Below are 18,089 nucleotides of genomic sequence, written 5' to 3'. Positions count from 1 at the left end.
AAAGTTTTGCCATTTTGGCCAGGATGGTCTCGAACTCCTGACCTCAGGTGATCTGCCCGCCTTGGTCTCCCAAAATGCTGGGATTACAGGTGTGAGCCACTGTGCCTGGCCCAGAGTCTCGCTCTATTGCCCAGGCTAGAGTACAGTGGTGCAATCTCGGCTCACTGAAAGCTCTGCCTCCTGGGTTCATGCCATTCTCCTGCCTCAGCCTCCTGAGTAGCTGGGACTACAGGCGCCAGCCACCACGCCTGGCTAATTTTTTCTGTATTTTTAGTAGAGATGGGGTTTCACTGCATTAGCCAGGATGGTCTCGATCTCCTGACCTCGTGATTTACCTGCCTCCCAACGTGCTGGGATTACAGGCATGAGCCACCACGCCTGCCCCCGCCCCCGCCTTTTTATTTTTATTTTTTGAGACAGAATCTTGCTCTGTTGCCCAGGCTGGAGTGCAGTAGCATGATCTCAACTCACTACAACCTCCACCTCGTGTGTTAAGCAATTCTCCTGCCTCAGCCTCCTGAGTAGCTGGGATTACAGGTGCATGCCACCATGCCTGGCTAATTTTTGTATTTTTAGTGGAGATTGGGTTTCACCATGTTGGCAGGAACTCTCCATCTAGCAGTGACCACAGAGATGTGAACAAATACAGTTTAACTCAAGCAATGCCACAACAAAAATATGAAGAGAGAGACACACAGAGTAATTCCGATCTTGGAAGACCTCACAGAGGAAAAGACACTGAAGCCAGGTCTTGATGCATGAGGATAAGTCTTTCAGGCAAAAAAGGCAATCGTTACTCTAGAAATAAGGAACTGCATGTACCAAAATTTAGAGGGCTTGACACATCCATGGAATGTTCAGAGTTCAGTGTGTATTTGAAGATGGGGAGCCTGGAAGCAGAGACACAGGCAGTTACAACAGCCAGGTGAACATGAAAAGGGAGGCAGGAGCAAGGTAATGGAGGAGGCCAGAGTCAGGACATGCTTCTAAGCCAGAAACGAAATGGTCTATGACCTACTGGTCACAGGCAGTGAGAGAGAAGAATCCATAGTTGCTGGATTTGTATAATGTTATATCATTTAGGCCTCAAAATTAAGGAGGTAAGACAGATTGGGAGTGGGGACAGGGATCAGAAAGATGGTATCTTAGTTCAATTTGGAAAAACTGAGTTTGAGATGCTTGGGAAGCAGTTAAGCATCCTCTTTACTGCATTCTTTACTTGAAGATACATGGAGTATCTCTTGTATCAAGTAAAAAGAAAATTAAAAGAGGAACAAAACTGGACCCCGTCCTCCTAGAGTTCACTGTATAGTCTGGTTCTTCATGGAGCAGTAGATAAGGGGAGCTTATAGGGGGATTTCTGTTTGTTATGGTGACTAAGGGGTGCTATTTGCACTTATTGGACAGGTGCCAGGGATGTGGACATTCTGCAATACTTGGGACTGTCTTACATCCCTCTTGACTTTCAAATGTCCCATTGGACATCTACGTAGTGAAAATCTGTTTAGAACTGTTTGAGCCTAAAACCTAACTCTGTTTTATATAGAAAGGCAAAATTTTTTTTGCAGGTTTTATACTGAATTGTCCTAAATAGAACCTCCATGGAAACTGAGGGAAGACTGTACTTGGTTTGTTTGGAACTTTACAAAAGCTGTTCACCATTTAAAAAAATTACATCATGGGCAGCAAAGCTGCTCACAAGTTTTGAGTTACCAATACGATGAACCCAGACTGGTCTGAATTGTAGCTGTCCTACTCATGGTAATTCTATATTCAGAATCTATGCACTTGATTATGCCTCCTGGTTGGTCATGCCTGGGTATGTACATATTGCAAAACATGTAATTTGATTACAAATTCCTTTCCTTTTATTTTTTCCTTTTTATTAAAATTAGAGCATTTTATTGCACTTTTGGAATTATATATAGGTAGGTTCCATTAACTATGACTTTCATTTCAGGATAGGAAAGGGCATGATATAAAAAGGATTACAACAGGTTTGAGAATCACTAGTGAGAGATGGACATATATAAATTGAATTGAATACAAAGGAATCCATGGAAACACTTCAGAGAGGTAAAAAGTAAAAGGGAGAACCAGGAAGAGAGATTATTGGCCATGGGAGATCTGGGAAGACTCATGGAGGAAGTATGAAATGAGCAGATGCTGACTGATATCCTCCGTTAGAATAACTCCAGAAATGTGGGGCTTAGTACCCACCTTAGAACCTGCCTCCAGTGAGGCCCAGTCATTCTGGCATGGCTTTATTATCAATTTCTTTTCCATGCTTTACCCGTATCTTCCCGACAAAGGCCTTTGTTCTGGGAGGCTCCAATGGGCAGAGCATGATGAATCCCTAACCTCTGTGGTGTCTCTTCTGGAATCTGAAAACTGTGGTCTCTGTAATACTTTCTGGTTAATCTCCTCTTCTTTAGGCTAAATCTCCCCACTTCCTCCAACTGTTTCTTATATAACTCGGTTTCATATTTCCTCACCATCTGGATCATTTTCCTCTGAACATGCTGCAATTTGTCAATGGCCCTTTAAAAGTGTGATGCCTAGAACCGAATGTGGCTTCCAGAGCTGAAATATATAACTGTATTTCCTAATATTTCCAAAAGGCAAAAATGTTATCCCTCTGCACAGGCAGTGAGATCAGGACAGAGGAGGGGGGTGGGGACGGTCTGTCTTAACAATCACCGTATTGCCAGTATTGAAAAATTTCCTTTTTTGTTTGAGCAAGTTCTGTATGAATTTTTAATACTTGCAAGTAGACTTCTGATCTCAAAGAGGGGTTTTCCCCCTTTGTTCATTTTTGTTGTGAGGTATAAATGAAAAAATGTAGGTCTGGCTAACAAATACTAACAGTTATTTTTATTTGCTGATAGCATCCATCTACCAGCATCCTATGGTCATTTCCCGTCTGAAGACATTTTTCTCTTAACAGACTGTGCCCTGCCCATGTCCCAAGTCATCTAACCAAGACTGGTGGGAACACCACCCTTTCCAGGGGCTTGGTCTATAAATGGAATTAGTATTTCTGCCTTAAGCTTGAATCTGGTATGTATCTGGAAAACCTCTGCATTCCTGCATGTCTAGTGAACCTCGGCTTTAGCCCCAAAATGCAAAGTTCCATCAAGGCCCCTGATTTTTCATCCCATTTTGGTCTGAGACTGAAATCCTGCAGCAACTTGACTGGCTATTGCCAACATGTTGTCTACACAAGCTAAAACAGTACCAGTTTATCTCATTCTAGATGCTAGGGGCCCCATAAACCACAGCAATACCACCCACTGGTTTGAACTTATGGAAACTATAGCAGACCTCTGCATAAGGAAGCCAATCTGACATGAATACTAGCTTGCTATCCTCCTTGAATGCAATGACTTCAAGAAGTGGGAGACAGGTTAGCCATGGAAGTCTAAGCACTTTATGTTATATCTGCCAGCTGCCCAAGTTTCAACATGCCTTTACAGCTGAACAGACCAGTTCCAAGGTAAACTAAATGAGAGCAGGCATATTTGTCTGTTTTGTTAGCTGATGTATCCCTCACCCTTAGAATAGTGCCAAGCACATAAGAGGTGCTCAACAAACCTTAGTGGAATTAACTAATAAAATGATCTGGTATGCTAGACATCTATTTTTGTTTTTCTCAGTATTCCTTTCTTCTGAGAATCGCTTCTTTCCCATTCCATGTTATTCTGGTGGAGCTGTCAGTCATGAAACAGAACAAGCTAACAAATGGTGTCATGAGCCTAGGGGCTCACGGAAATACAAGTCCCTAACTCCTAGATTCCCCACAGTAAGCAGGTATCTGTAGTGCTTCCTACTTCTAGAGAATTTGAGGCATACAATCAGGAGCATTGATGAATGTAGGTGGTACATGCTGCAGGTAGATTTATTCAGAGGCTAAATTTTATGTGAACACTTATCACAAAATCCAAGCCAACAGGGTAAAATAAACCTCTAGTGAGATAAGCTTATGTTTCTATTACTGACTTTCATAACTAATCAAATACAAGTATCAGAAATTAAATTATTCAAATAAATTTAAGATGAAACTTTTTCAAATTTCTGTTAGATGAAATACAATTTTTATAAGGTTAGCTTTAGTATGATAGTACTATTTAGAAAAATAGGTTTTTCAGAAAAAATGTAATCTGTAGAATAAAAAAACCCTATATATTGGATTTAAATGATCCAGTAAGTGGGTAGCAGGAGAGCTATGGTTGTATAAGGATTTTTAAAAATTGTGGTAAAATATATATAAAATTTACCCTCTTAACCACTTTCTACATGTACAATTCAGTGATGGTAAGCACATTTACAAGGTTGTGTAAATATCACCACTATCCATTTCTAGAACATTTTTATGATTACAAACAGATACCGTGTATCCCTTAACCAATAATTTCCCATTTTCCCCCTTCTTCAGCCCCTGGTAATGTCTATTCTGCTTTCTGTCTCTGTGAATTTGTCTATTCTGGCTACCCCAAATAAGTGGACTCAGACAGTATTAGTCCTTTTGTGCTGGCTTATTACCATGATGTTTTCAGGGTTCATCCATGTTGTGGCATGTATCAGAATTGCATTTTTTATGGCTGATTAATATTCCATTGTGTATATATACTACATTTTGTTTCTCCACATCTGTTGATGGACACTTGTTTCTACCTTTTGACTGTTGTGAATAATGCTGCTATGAATACTGGTGTACAAGTATCTGTTTGAGTCTCGGCTTTCAGTTCTTTTGAGTATATGCCTAGGAGTAAATTTGCTGGATCATATGGTAATTTTTTTATTTTTATATTTATAAAATATTATATATTTTATTTATAATCATGTTTTATTTTTTGAGGAATTTGCAAAAGGTTTTTTAAAATGACTTACAAGACAAAAATTTATTAATTTAGGAACTATACATTGTGAAAATTTTTACTCTTCACTCTCTATTTCACTTATCATTATTAAAGATGGAGCGATTACTATAGTAAGTAGGGCAGAGAATATATCATTTCCTTGTAGTGAAGGAAGGAGGAATTTCCAAGCAACACAAATAACTGTGTTGTGCTGAAATGGATTTTGACCAGTCACCAGGGTTTTGACAAACACAAAATACACTCTTTAGAAAACCCAAAGTTCCATTCAGAAATAGAGAAAGAATAAATCCCATTATTTGATCATACAATTGTATTCTCTGTATGCAAAATAATTGATCAGTATTCATCAAACATGTAACAGTCATGAAAGATAAGGGAAGACTGAGGAACTATCACAGGTTGGAGAAGACTAAGGAGATCTAACAACTAAATATAATGTGGATTCTGGATTGGATGTGAAACAGAAAACGAACAATGGTGGAAAGACTGGTAAAATCTAAATAAAGTCTGTAATTTAGTTAATAGTATTATACCAGCATTAATATCTTGGCTTTGATAACTGTACCTATGATTATATAATATGTTAACATTAGTGGGAGCTGAGTAAAAAGCACATAAGAATTCTCTACTATTTTTGCAACTTTTGTGTAAGTTTAACATGATTTCAAAATTAAAAGCTAAAAGGAATTATAGTTTCTAGACTTTAATAGGCATTTGAAATTATTAACCCAAATAATTACAGATAGCAATGATAAATTTGGGGTTTTAAGTATGATCCATGAATGAGCCTCCAATATTCACAGAGGAAAATATATTAGACTTTTTATAGTTAGTGCCTCTAATAAACAATTCTCTCATGTCCCCTCATTGTCATACTGGTCCTGTGTTTCTTCCTCCTAGATCCATCCTCCCAAACCTTTCAACTTTATCTTCTGGAACAAACTTTACATAAGAAAGCTCCTCCTAACATTTATAGCTTCTCAAATAATTTTCCTCTTCAACTATTGCCAAATCAATGTTTATAGCTCAGATTGCTCTCTGAGTTCTGACAGTACATCCAATGGACATCCCTACTTCCAAATGCAGCTGAAGTTTGACTCATTTGCCCAAGTTAGAAACATAGGACTCAGCCTAGATTTGTCCTCAACCACCTCCATTCTCTGCTCCCAAGTATCTTAGTCTGTTTTGTAGTATAAAATCCCAATATATTCCACTCACTAAAGTATAAAGCTGAAATTCAGCCATCTTTATCATTGATATAGACACAATCAAGTTGTCTATCAATGATAAAGATAAAACCTCACTTTGGCTTAAATGGCAAAAGAGATCGTAGAAATTGGTTATAGGTGAATTCAGGAAATTTTTGATGGTGAAAATGCCCTTTATATTTTGTATTAAAAAAGAAAGAAGCTATAAGCTATTGTACACTGATATTTCTATCAGCCATGTGCCTACTCATTTGTGTATTATGGATTTAGAAAATACCACAAAAATGAATTAGTTCCTTTTGCCATTCCTAAATTCTACAAAGAAAAGATAGTTCTTGACTAGAAGAGGAAAAAAAGCCAGAATATCATTCCATATTTAGTAAAAAGTTCTAAAGATTTGGAAGATAAAATTCCAATTCTAACAGAGCATAGCAGAAATAAGAACAACCAAAGTTCTTCATTATATAAATAAAGATATTGAATAAAGTCAGAAGAAACCATCCTGACCATATATTTAGAATACTGTGTGTTGACCTGGCCTCGCTATAATCAGAAAGTCAACTCAAGAAAAGAATGATAAATAGGAAGGCATCTAGATTAGCCTAGAAACCTGAAGATCCCAATTACTTCCTGCTATGGACTGAATATCTGTGACCTCCCAGAATTCATCCTTGAAACCCTCACCTCCACGGTGATGATATTAGCAGATGGGCTTTTGGGAGATGATTAGGTCATAAGGGTGGGACCCTCATGGAATAGGATTAGTGCCTTATAAAAGAGACCCTAGAATGTTCCCTCATCCCTTCTACCATTTAAGAGTACAGTGAGAAGACCACTGTCTATGAACCAGAGAGTGGACTCTCACCAGACACCAAATGGGATGACGCCTTAACTGTGGACTTCCCAGCCTCCAGGACTGTGAGAAATAAATTTCTTTCTTTCTTTTTTTTTTTTTTTGAGACGGAGTCTCACTCTGTCGCCCAGGCTGGAGTATAGTGGTGTGATCTCAGCTCACTGCAAGCTCCACCTCCTGGGTTCACGCCATTCTCCTGCCTCAGCCTCCTGAGTAGCTGGGACTACAGGCGCCCGCCACAGCACCTGGCTAATTTTTCTTGTATTTTTAGTAGAGATGGGGTTTCACCGTGGTCTCGATCTCCTGAACTTGTGATCTGCCCACTTCAGCCTCCCAAAGTGCTGGGATTACAGGTGTGAGCCACCGTGCCCAGCCAAAAAATAAATTTCTATTGTTAATAAGCACCCAGTTTATGGTACTGTGTTATAGCAGCCTGCAGAGACTTCCATATAGAACAGGATTAAGATTCATTATTCTTTATTATTGGAATCTAAAAACTATATGTGACTAAGTGTTTTAATTTGTATTTTTAATGACTTAAAGTGATGAAATTTGATATGGCTTGGCTATGTCCCCACCCAAATCTCATCTTGAATTGTAGCTCCTATAATTCCCATGTGTTGTGGGAGGGACCCAGTGGGAGATAATTGAATCAAGGGGGTGGTTTCCCCCATATTGTTCTCGTGGTAGTAAGTCTCACAAGATCTGATAATTTTATAAGGGGTTTCCCCTTTGGCTTGACTCTCATTCTCTCTTGTCTGCTGCCATGTAAAACGTGTCTTTTGCCTTCTACCATGATTGAGAGGCCTCCCCAGCTACATGGAACTGTGAGTCCATTAAACCTCTTTTTCTTTATAAATTACCCAGTCTCAGATATGTCTTTATTGGCAGCATGAAAATGGACTAATACAAAAGTAAAACTCAAAACATTTAACCAAATTTAGTTTAATTCTCATTTCATCATATGAACTTCTACTAAATATGATTTGGATCTTTTCGTGGATGTCACAGTAACCTGAAATCTCTAGGTTGGGGAAATAATACCATCCAACTGGGTCAGAAGTAGACTCGGAACTGAACTCACACAAACTATTTTACAGTTGTTTCGTCTTATTAGAGTGAGCTACTGTGCACTGCAGTGGAGTCCAATAAGATTTTGCTGCTCATTAAGTAATAACTCATTCTTCACATCTGCTACTGAGAAACACAAATGCCAGATTTGGTAGTCACGAAAGCTGTGTATCTCAAACAGGCAGTTTAGTCATATACCCTATCACCATATGTGGGTTTCTCCTTGAGAACATCTGTGGTCCATGGTCAATGGGACCTGTTCCAGAAGCCCCTGCTTTGATAGAATTTCCTAGTATGTCATGTTAGAATCAGTGAATCAGAGACTCTTGGAGCTGGAAAGAAATTATAAGTTCAAAACTGATATCACAGGAAAAGTATAATCTGATGAGATACCAGTCAAGTCTTTCTTGTATTTGTCCTGTTGAAACAATGAAAAACAGGTCAGGTACGGTGGCTCATGCCTGTAATCACAGCACTTTGGGAGGCCGATGAGGGCGAATCACCTGAGGTTGGGAGTTCAAGACCAGCCTAGCCAACAAGGTGAAACCCCTTCTCTACTAATAATACAAAAAAAGTTAGCTGGGTGTGGTGGCAGGCACCTATAATCCCAGCTACTCAGGAGGCCGAGGCAGGAGAATTGCTTGAACCTGTGAGGCAGAGGTTGCAGTGAGCCAAGATTGTGCCACAGTGACACTGTCTCAATTAAAAAAAAAAAAAAAGAAACAATAAAAAAAACCCAGAAGAATCTTTTCCTCCCATCACAAATGTTAGAGTTGCTATATATAATTAAATATAGAATTGTCTCATTTTTCTAGTGCAGGGTAACAAGCTGTATTTGAAATTAACCATAAACTATTGTTTATTCACTTATCCTAGCCCTCCATCTCTTTTGATGGAAATAAGTTTCCTGCTCTTGCTTTGATTTATTTATTTATTTTTTTTTTTGAGACAGAGTCTTGCTCCGTTGCCCAGGCTGGAGTGCAGTGGTGCAATCTCGGCTCACTGCAACCTCTGATTCTCCTGCCTCAGCCTCCTGAGTAGCTGGGACTACAGGTGCCAACCACCATGCCTGGCTAATTTTTTGTATTTTTAGTAGAGATGGGGTTTCACCATATTGGCCAGGCTGGTCTCAAACTCCTGACCTTGTGACCCACCCTCCTCAGCCTCCCAAAGTGTTGGGATTACAGGCGTGAGCCAACGTGCCTGGCTAGTTTCCTGTTCTTTTTAATAAAAATACAGCAACCAGGATCTGGATATCTACAATGTTTTGCCAACAACTAAAATAAACAACACCCCAAATCTGTACTGACTCTGCAGACAAAAGAGGTCAAACAATTACTTCAGAGTCTCAAAATTAATTTATAGGCCTAGTGAGAAAACTAGACTAGTCTAGTAGACTAGACTCCAGCTTGGATATTTTACTGTTCTCAGGTTCCAGTGAGATAAAATGCTTCAGCATATATTTTTAGTCATGGGTTATTTTTATTTTATTAGCATTGCCTTTAAATCACTTTTTTCTTAAAAAAAAAAAAAACCCCTTCCAGCATTTCCAAATTTATGATTCCCCACTTGAATTATGCAATTCCATTATGAAGCAATGGTTTATAGTTTACCCTTTATCCAACTTTTATCATTTTTTATTTAGAATCATTCTCAGAAATACAAATTAGCTGATTACTGAACAAGTTCTAATTACCCCCCAGAGACTGTGGGAGCTTAGGGTTTCAGTACAGCATTGTTCACTGTTTGGCTGTGAAACAGACTTCCTCCTCTGGTGACTGATCTGTTATTGATTTAAGAACTGACCTAAAGGGCTATTTGTTCTGGGCCCTTTGAAGAGCGTTTGCTTCCCCTGACTTTCAGAACTATTCTGTTGGACATCCTGAAGCCTCAGGCCATAATCTTTACTATGCAGTTTGCGCAGCCTGGAATAATGGAATAGTGGCTAATTAACCTGTTCTCACCTCCAAAATAGGGCCTGTGATTTAAAACACCTCTAAAAAATCACATTGATGCTTCAGTCTGGAACCCGGAGGCAGGTCAATTCTGTTCCCAGTCCAGAACATCCTTCCTTCTTAGCCTCAGACTTGGGGCCATGGCTGGATTCTAGATTACAAACTCTTCTGAGCACAAATTGCCATCTCCATTTCCCATGGTGCCTAGCTCTAGTCTCAGCTCACAGCAGTTACTCAATGCAAAATAAAAACAAATTTGTAAATAATTTTTTGAATTATCTACAAATAGTTAAAATTACATGTAAACTTATAATTACAATTATTTACAAATTGATTTATAATTTTTATTTGTAAATAAAAAGCTTATAAAATAACAAAATTATCGCTAAATAACTTCAAAGAATAGCTTTGACAAATAGGTTTTATGATCCCAGAGCAATGACATCAGAAAGTCTTGCACCACATTAATAGTTTCAGGCTATCTTAAAAAATAAAAAGTAATTCAATGAATAGCATTTTCTTTAAGAATTAAGTGAGCATGTTGATGGAATGGCAGCAGAAAAAGACTCGAGTTCCTAAGGCTTCGTTATGATTCCTAACCCTATGCAATCTGAAGAGAGCGCTATACAGTTTTAAACTTGCCACGGCACTCAGAACAGGGGAGGCCTAAGTCCCCCTTCTTTGATGACAAAGAGGGCAGAACACACCTGATAGTGGGTTGGGAGCAAGTCAGGGTAATAAAGGTGAGCCAGGAAGCAGTTCAAGGGGCTTGTGAATGCCGTTCACCTCTTAGTGGGATCCAGGAGGGATCAGAGGGTTTTAGCTGAGGACGAGATATTTAACCGAGAGAGATGGAGATCTGCAGGGAGCTGGGATGGGTGCTGCTAATTTCCATCTGGTAGAACTAGCGTGTTCCAGTTCCTTACTATTTAGTTATTAATCAAAGACCTCTCCAAGCACCTGACACACTGCTAAGCTCCACAGGGATAATAAAGCCAGAAAGCTTGGTTTTTGGCTCTTAAAGTACTCACAATCTAATGTGGGGAGGTAGAAAATTCAGCAGAAGTTAAATGACTAGAGAACAATTAAATGCTAAGCTCTAAGTTCAAGAGGAGTTCACAGGAGGGCAAGATCTGGATGGAGTAAAGGTGCAAGACAAAAAGCCTCAGAAGAAGCCTCAAGAAAATGAGGAACCAAAGTGGGGAACTAAGGTTGTTTGTAAATCAGGTGCATGTGGATAAGCCCTTCTTGAGAGGGGCAGGTTTGGACGGATGTCCTTGAATGGTGGTCCAGCAGGACAGAGCTGAAATTCATTAGTAAATCCTGACACACTGTTTTTGGAAGCGATGGAGTCTGTGATGAAAACATAAGAGGGCTGGAAAACAAAGAAGACAGAGGCAAATAATCCTTGGTTGTTTCCATTCCTGAAGAGGCTCACTGTGGCATGAAAATCTACATGGAAACAGTCAGAATACCATAGCACCCAAACTGGGCATTGTGTAGACATTCCGTGGTCTAAGTTTTAAAACATTTATTAAGTCCTTATTAGCCTCTTGATTTCTGGAAGAGAATATTTAACTTAATGACAAAAGAGGAGAAAGATCCAGCAACCTACCATGGGGGCTTCTTATGCATGAATGTTCACACAAGACTATGAAGTAGATATCATGGTCCCTGTTCTACGGATGAGGAAAAGGAAGTTTATGGAGAATAAACAGCTCACCTAAATTTGTCCAAATAGTAGAGTGGCAGACCTAGATTTTAAACCCTGTATGCATGTTGCCCAAGCCCATTTTCTCTATCCATGTAGACAGCACCTGATACCCTTCAAGAGAAAAGTCTATGATGTCTCATTTGTTGTGTGGTCAGAGAGCTGAACCTGGAGCTGGGAGTGACAAGAACTGTTTTTTTTATTCATGCTTTCCTATTAGTTCTAAGACTTTGGACAAGGCACTCCCTTCTTTTGGTTCTATTATCTAAACTTTAAAAATAGGGTATATAATTAAATTGTTGGTAAGGTATCATCTGTGTAAGTTTGTAATTCTAAGTGTACAAATGCCTTCTCCATCAGAGAATGACCACTGAATAATATGACTGCTCTAATAAAAAGAGGAAAGGGAATATGCAGACACATGCTGATTTTTATATTTAGAAACCCACCAAGATATAAATATAAATTTAGAAATCTGCCAAGATCTAAATCTGATAAATATGAACTGTTCTGCCACAACAGCAATGGCAGCTCCAGGACTTTAAAGAAGAAGGTTCAGTGACAGCAGGTTTATCTCACAACTGTGTGCAATAAGCCCACTGCCTTCATTTATATGGCATGCATTTAGTCCCCAAGAACATCTATTAGGCCTCCAAGCCACCCCTCAGCACCGCTACTGCCCACTCAAATCCTTAGAAAAAGGCTTGAAGGCTGCACACAAATACAATCCAGTCAGGGAACCTACAAAAATGAAACCACCAGAGGTAAGAGACCACAGAGAGGATAGCCCAGACAGGTAGTCACTACTTAGGGCTGCTTAACATCCATCCTGCAGTCACCAGCCCTTGCAATTTTGCAAAAGGTTTTTGTGTGTGTGTGTGTGTGTGTGTGTGTGTGTGTGTGTGTGTGTGTGTGTGTGTAGTGTGGTGTGAAATACCTTGACCAAATATGTGGTCCAAATACTGACCAACTATGTGAATCAGACAAGATGTGTGTGTCTGCTATGGCCCAAGGATCATCAGTTTGCTTCAGAACTGGCTGATAAAAAAGACAAGGCAGGAGGCCCTGATGAGTGCTGGTCTTAGAAATAAAAAGGGGATAATTGAAGCAGACAAAAGGCATCGAGAAAGACCTTGTCCAATTCACATCTGAATAAAGTCCATCAGTAATCCCTAAGTTCCTACACATCTAACTCCTGCAATGCTTAACTGTTTTTAACACCTATCTGCTTCCTACAGTCAACTGCAGGAAAAGCCCTTAAAACAAAGAGTCGCTGTGCTAGGAAAAAAAAATGGCAAAACTGGTGAAAATTAAAGTTCATTTCCCAGTAGACCTAAGGGAGACCTAGGAGAAGAATTCCTGCGGTATAATCTGATCGGGGCAGTTGGAAATGAGTGCAGGTAAACAGGCCAACCTCTAGGGTCTTTGTGACAAAAACAGGTGGGAGAGAATGTCAAGGATAAGATGAAACAGGGGCTTCAACATGATCCCAATAGAGGGGAGAGGTGTAGATGAGAGGAAGAAAGAGAAAGAACAGTTAAAGCATGGAAAGAGACAGAAGAGAGAGGAGGGCCACGAGCATGTATCAGGGAGGGCCATAGAAGGGCAACCACCTTCTCGAAGGCCCCTTGGGATGTGTATGGGTGACAGGTGCTCCCTAAGGAAACCCTGGGGAACCCCAGAATGACTCTAATAGCCACATCGACATCATAATTCAAGCACATATATATATTTTTGATATCTACAATATCTAAAATCCAATGAGGCACAGAGCTCCAAGGATCATATGTCCTGGCAGGAGGTGAGCAGCAGTTAAGTGGTTTTGAATGGCAGGGAATCACTTTCCCAGCAGAGGGAGTGGTTTGGTTAAAAGCAAGTGCATCTGCCAACTGTGATCCTTCTATTGGAGCTTCTCATTACTCCTATTTGATAGGAAAGAGAACCTAACTCAGAGAAGCTAACTGATTAGCTTTGAGTCACCACACCTAACTACTGACAAAGATGAGAGTAAAGCCAAAACCTCCTGATTTGTAGGATGGTATTTTTTCTTGTGTATCACCACTGAGGTAAAATGGATGCAAACCAGAGAAAAAAGTAGATTGGAAATTATAGGAAATCAAATGGGAAGCAAATATTCAGGATGAATTCTCAATGAAACCTATAAAGAAAATATGAGGTGGCCAGGCGCGGTGGTTCAGGTCTGTAATCCCAGCACTTTGGGAGGCTGAGGCAGGCAGATCACTTGAGGTCAGGAGTTTCAGACCAGCCTGGCCAACATGGTGAAACCCCGCCTCTACTGAAAATAAAAAAATTAGCTGGGTATGGTGGCACACTCCTGTAATCCCCGCTACTCGGGAGGTTGAGGCAGGAGAATAGCTTGAACCTGGGAGGCAGATGTTGCAGTAAGCCGAGCTCATGTCAATGCACTCCAGCCTGGGTGACAGAGCAAGATTCTGTCTCAATTAGTAGAAAAAAAGAAAAAAGAAAAAAGGGACGGAAGGAAGGAAGGGTAAATATGGGGAATTCTTTTATGACCTTAAGAATGAAAGTTTGCCTTATATAAGCTGCACCTGGTTTCCACAGAGAGCAGGAAATTCACCCCCTACCTTCTCCCAACCTCCAGCCCCTCCCAATTCTGTTCTTTCATAGAAGTGACCAGTGGGGAATTTTTCTCTCCCTGTGTGACTTCACAGAGATGAATCATGGCTCCTTGAAAATCTGAAACAGGCAAATTGGCTTAGGAATAATTAAACAGCAACAGACCAAGTTCCCTGAATCCAGGCACTGCCTCCACTAACAAGGCTTATCTACAAAATACTGTACTGTGTAAGCAAATCTTGTGAAAAATAACATCTGGAACTTTAAGATGTGGACACAACTGATTTAAGCATGTGACACCTGTCTTTAGAGAAAAGTGATTAGCCCACAAAAGCAAACCTGTTTTCACAAACTGTCAGCCATAAACATATTTTAAAAATTGCTTGTGTCAAAGATTTGTATAAGTGGCTTAAATGTGAATTCAGGAAGACCAAGAATGCAAAATGGTATTTTGCTAACAAATGGAATTTGCTGCCCTTTGCAATTCTACAGCTGATTCCACTGCAGGATTTCACTTTTTATGGCAGAATATGGAAGTTTTGACATTGCAAACACGTGAAACTTATAAATCTGGTATTCACATTTCTTAAAAAAATTATCAGTCACAATATGTTCTTTCTGTAATTTGAAGGTCTTATCAGCAGGGACCTTCTTGCTATTTTTAAGCATGTATAATACCAGTTCAAGCTCTCTAACTTGTTTCTGATTGGATCTTTTACATTCCTCACCCAATAATGCTAACACAGCTTTTGCAGTAAGCCATAATAGTATTTGAAATTTGTAAGGTGTTTACTCATTCCACTTATCCTCATTCTTGATTGTAAGGTCCTTTTGAAGAACATTTTAACAATTATTTGCCCATGTATCTTAGGGAAAATCAGTTAACCCTTTCGACTATGTGGAAAAGGCACCACTGAAGGTGAGAAGCAGCTTGGCTTATATCTGCTGTAAAATGCTGTCCTGGTATGAGTGGAATTTCAAATTGCATGCTAACAGGTAAAGAAGCGATAACCTGGCCGGGCGCAGTGGCTCACGCTTGTAATCCCAGCACTTTGGGAGGCCAAGGTGGGTGGATCACCTGATGTCGGGAGTTTGAGACCAGCCTGACCAACATGGAGAAACCCTGTCTCTACTAAAAATACAAAATTAGCCGGGCATAGTGGTGCATGCCTGTAATCCCAGCAATAAGCTTTCTACAGCTGATTTAACTTCATATATATTTTACACTAGAAAAAGAAATCCATGATACATGGCCGGGTGTGGTGGCTCATGCCTATAATCCTAGCACTTTTTGAGACCGAGGCGGGTGGATCACCTGAGGTCAGGAGTTCAAGACCAGCCTGGCCAACACGGTAAAACCCCATCTCTACTAAAAATACAAAAGTTAGCTGGGTGTGGTGTCATGCGTCTATAATCCCAGCTACTCAGGAGGCTGAGGCAGGAGAATCGCTTGAACTCGGGAGGCGGAGGTTGCAGTGAGCCGAGATCATATCACTGCACTCCAGCCTGGGCAACAGAGTGAGACTGAGTCTCAAAAAAAAAAGATAAAAAATTATACAAGGAGAAAAATAAGTCATCAAATTGCAAAGTATCAAAGAGTAAGCGCTAACTGAAAAAGATACATCTACTCAATGACTTCTGGGCAGGGTAAACAAGGAATTATAAAGACCATGAAGGAGACGGCCTTTGATCTCCAGAGGCTGTTGGAAAACACTATCTGTGTTTTAATCTTTTTTTTTTTCTCCCCCAAATGAAGTAAAAAACGCTAAGTGGTAGCCAGGCGCAGTGGCTCACTCCTGTAATCCCAGCACTTTGGGAGGCCGAGGCGGGCGGATCGCCTGAGGTCAGGAGTTTGAGACCAGCCTGACCAACATGGAGAAACCCCGTCCCTACTAAAAATACAAAATTAGCCAAGCATGGTTGTGCACGCCTGTAATCCCAGCTACTTGGGAGGCTGAGGCAGGAGAATTGCTTGAACCCAGGATCCAGAGGTCACAGTGAGCCAAGATCACACCATTGCACTCCAGCCTGGGCAACAAGAGCAAAACTCCATCTCAAAAAAAAAAAAAAAAAAAAAAAAAAAAAACCCACAAAACTCTAAGTGGTTCTACAACACCAAGAAATTAAAGCAACTACTGATGAAAATGTTTTGGAACTCGATGCTGTAAAGGTGTGTGGTGGTTGCACAGCATAGTGAATGTACTAAAATGCCACTGAATTGTACACTGTAAAATGGCTAATTTTATGTTATGTGAATTTCACTTCAATTAAAGAAATAAAGCAAGTGTACTCTGGTTAAGGTGAATGAGAAACTTTCGCCATTTTCTTATGGTGCTTTGATAAAGAGAATATTTAACACTTTAGAAACATGTTATCAAAAAAATCCTTAGACAAATTCAGCGATTAATTCAGAGGGAGCAAAAGTTAACCAAGGAGCAGTTATGCAATGTTTTTTTCCTATTCTACTTTTTCCAGCCCACCTAAAAGCTGTAAATGGTCATCATCAGGTTTTAATAGCTTCTCTGACTTCTCCTTTCCTAATCTCTCTCCTACCCAGATTTACTCTTTCAAAATTTATTGAACTCCTACATGCCCCACGCTCTAGAATAGGTGCTAGCACTGCCAAGACGAGTAATACATCTCACCATTCCTCAAGGAGTTCACAGTCTGTATTCAAATTTTTAAAACTTCCCATGATGCTTCCCTACTGACTCTAGTTACACAAACTCTAAAACTTTAATGATCCCACCTAACTTGGACAGCAGCACCCTTCTGAGGCTCTCCATTACATAGTCAATTATCGGTGCTGTCTGTGCCCCCTTCTTTTATTTTTTCCTCAGGTCAAAGAGCGATTTTAAAGATTCTAAACAGAAACATCACTTTCTTGATTTTCAAGTGCTATACAAATAGAGCTCCTGCTTCACGTGATCCTTTAAAATAAGCACTGAAACTCTGTGAAGCTGGGACTGGTTCTAGGAATTATTCATGCATCTAAGGTCATTTCAAAGGCTTCCCTTCTCTTCACCCCACCCTCTGTTCTCACCTCATCACCAGCATCTCCCATTACCCTCATCTATAAGGCCAGGTCTCTGGAGCTCACTGCCTGTGACCACATCAGTCCCTTCTTCGAAAACAGTTTTGTTTTCCTCAGGTTTTCCTTTTTCTTATCCTCTCACAACTGAACTCCTTTTCATTCAACTTTCATTTTTGTTTTAACTGTGACCTCACAGCTATCCTTGGGAAAACACATTGGCTTTCACCTTGAAAGGAGGAGTCCCCACCAGCCTCAGATCCAAAATGAGCCTGTGATGGGCTGGAACAGTGACAACTCAAGAGTGATGCAGGCAAAGCAAAACAAGAGAGCAAAAATCACAGGCAAAGCCATGCTGGCTTCTGCAGACAGGAAAAACGTAATGTTTGCCAAGTGGAAAAAGCATCGACTTAGAAAGAAAAATCATTTTCAAGCTGCTGAGAGCCCCCAAAATGGAGACGAATCAAAACAACTCAAAGAAATCTAACTGCTAATATGCAGCCTAATTTTGACACAGATGTTGTTCTGAACTCACTCAATGTGAAACAGAAGCTATGACATTTAAACTAAATACCTCATTTATGGATGGAAGCAGCTACAGGTTGTCACTCAGCCAATTTGTCAGTGGCACAGCTGGTAATTTCACCATGCAGCTGGGAAAAGCAGTTTGTCAGTCACAAGAAACCAGATATTTGGGGGGATTTTCACATCAAACCACTTCTCGCAGTGGACTCTGACCATCATCAGACTTGCTTAAATGCACGTACAGTGCAGGGCCAGTC

General features: G+C 40.1%; 1 protein-coding gene across 2 annotated transcripts in view; it reads right to left on the bottom strand.

The window, feature by feature from the left end:
* ALG14 (ALG14 UDP-N-acetylglucosaminyltransferase subunit) overlaps nucleotides 1-18,089 on the bottom strand; it is a 90,050-nt gene that overhangs the window by 21,598 nt on the left and 50,363 nt on the right. The window lies entirely within an intron of this gene.

Source organism: Gorilla gorilla, chromosome 1 (assembly GCF_029281585.2).
Source record: "Gorilla gorilla gorilla isolate KB3781 chromosome 1, NHGRI_mGorGor1-v2.1_pri, whole genome shotgun sequence".
Taxonomy (NCBI): domain Eukaryota; kingdom Metazoa; phylum Chordata; class Mammalia; order Primates; family Hominidae; genus Gorilla; species Gorilla gorilla.
The sequence above is the reverse complement of the archived record's forward strand: the minus strand, read 5'-3'. Positions and strand labels throughout refer to the sequence as shown.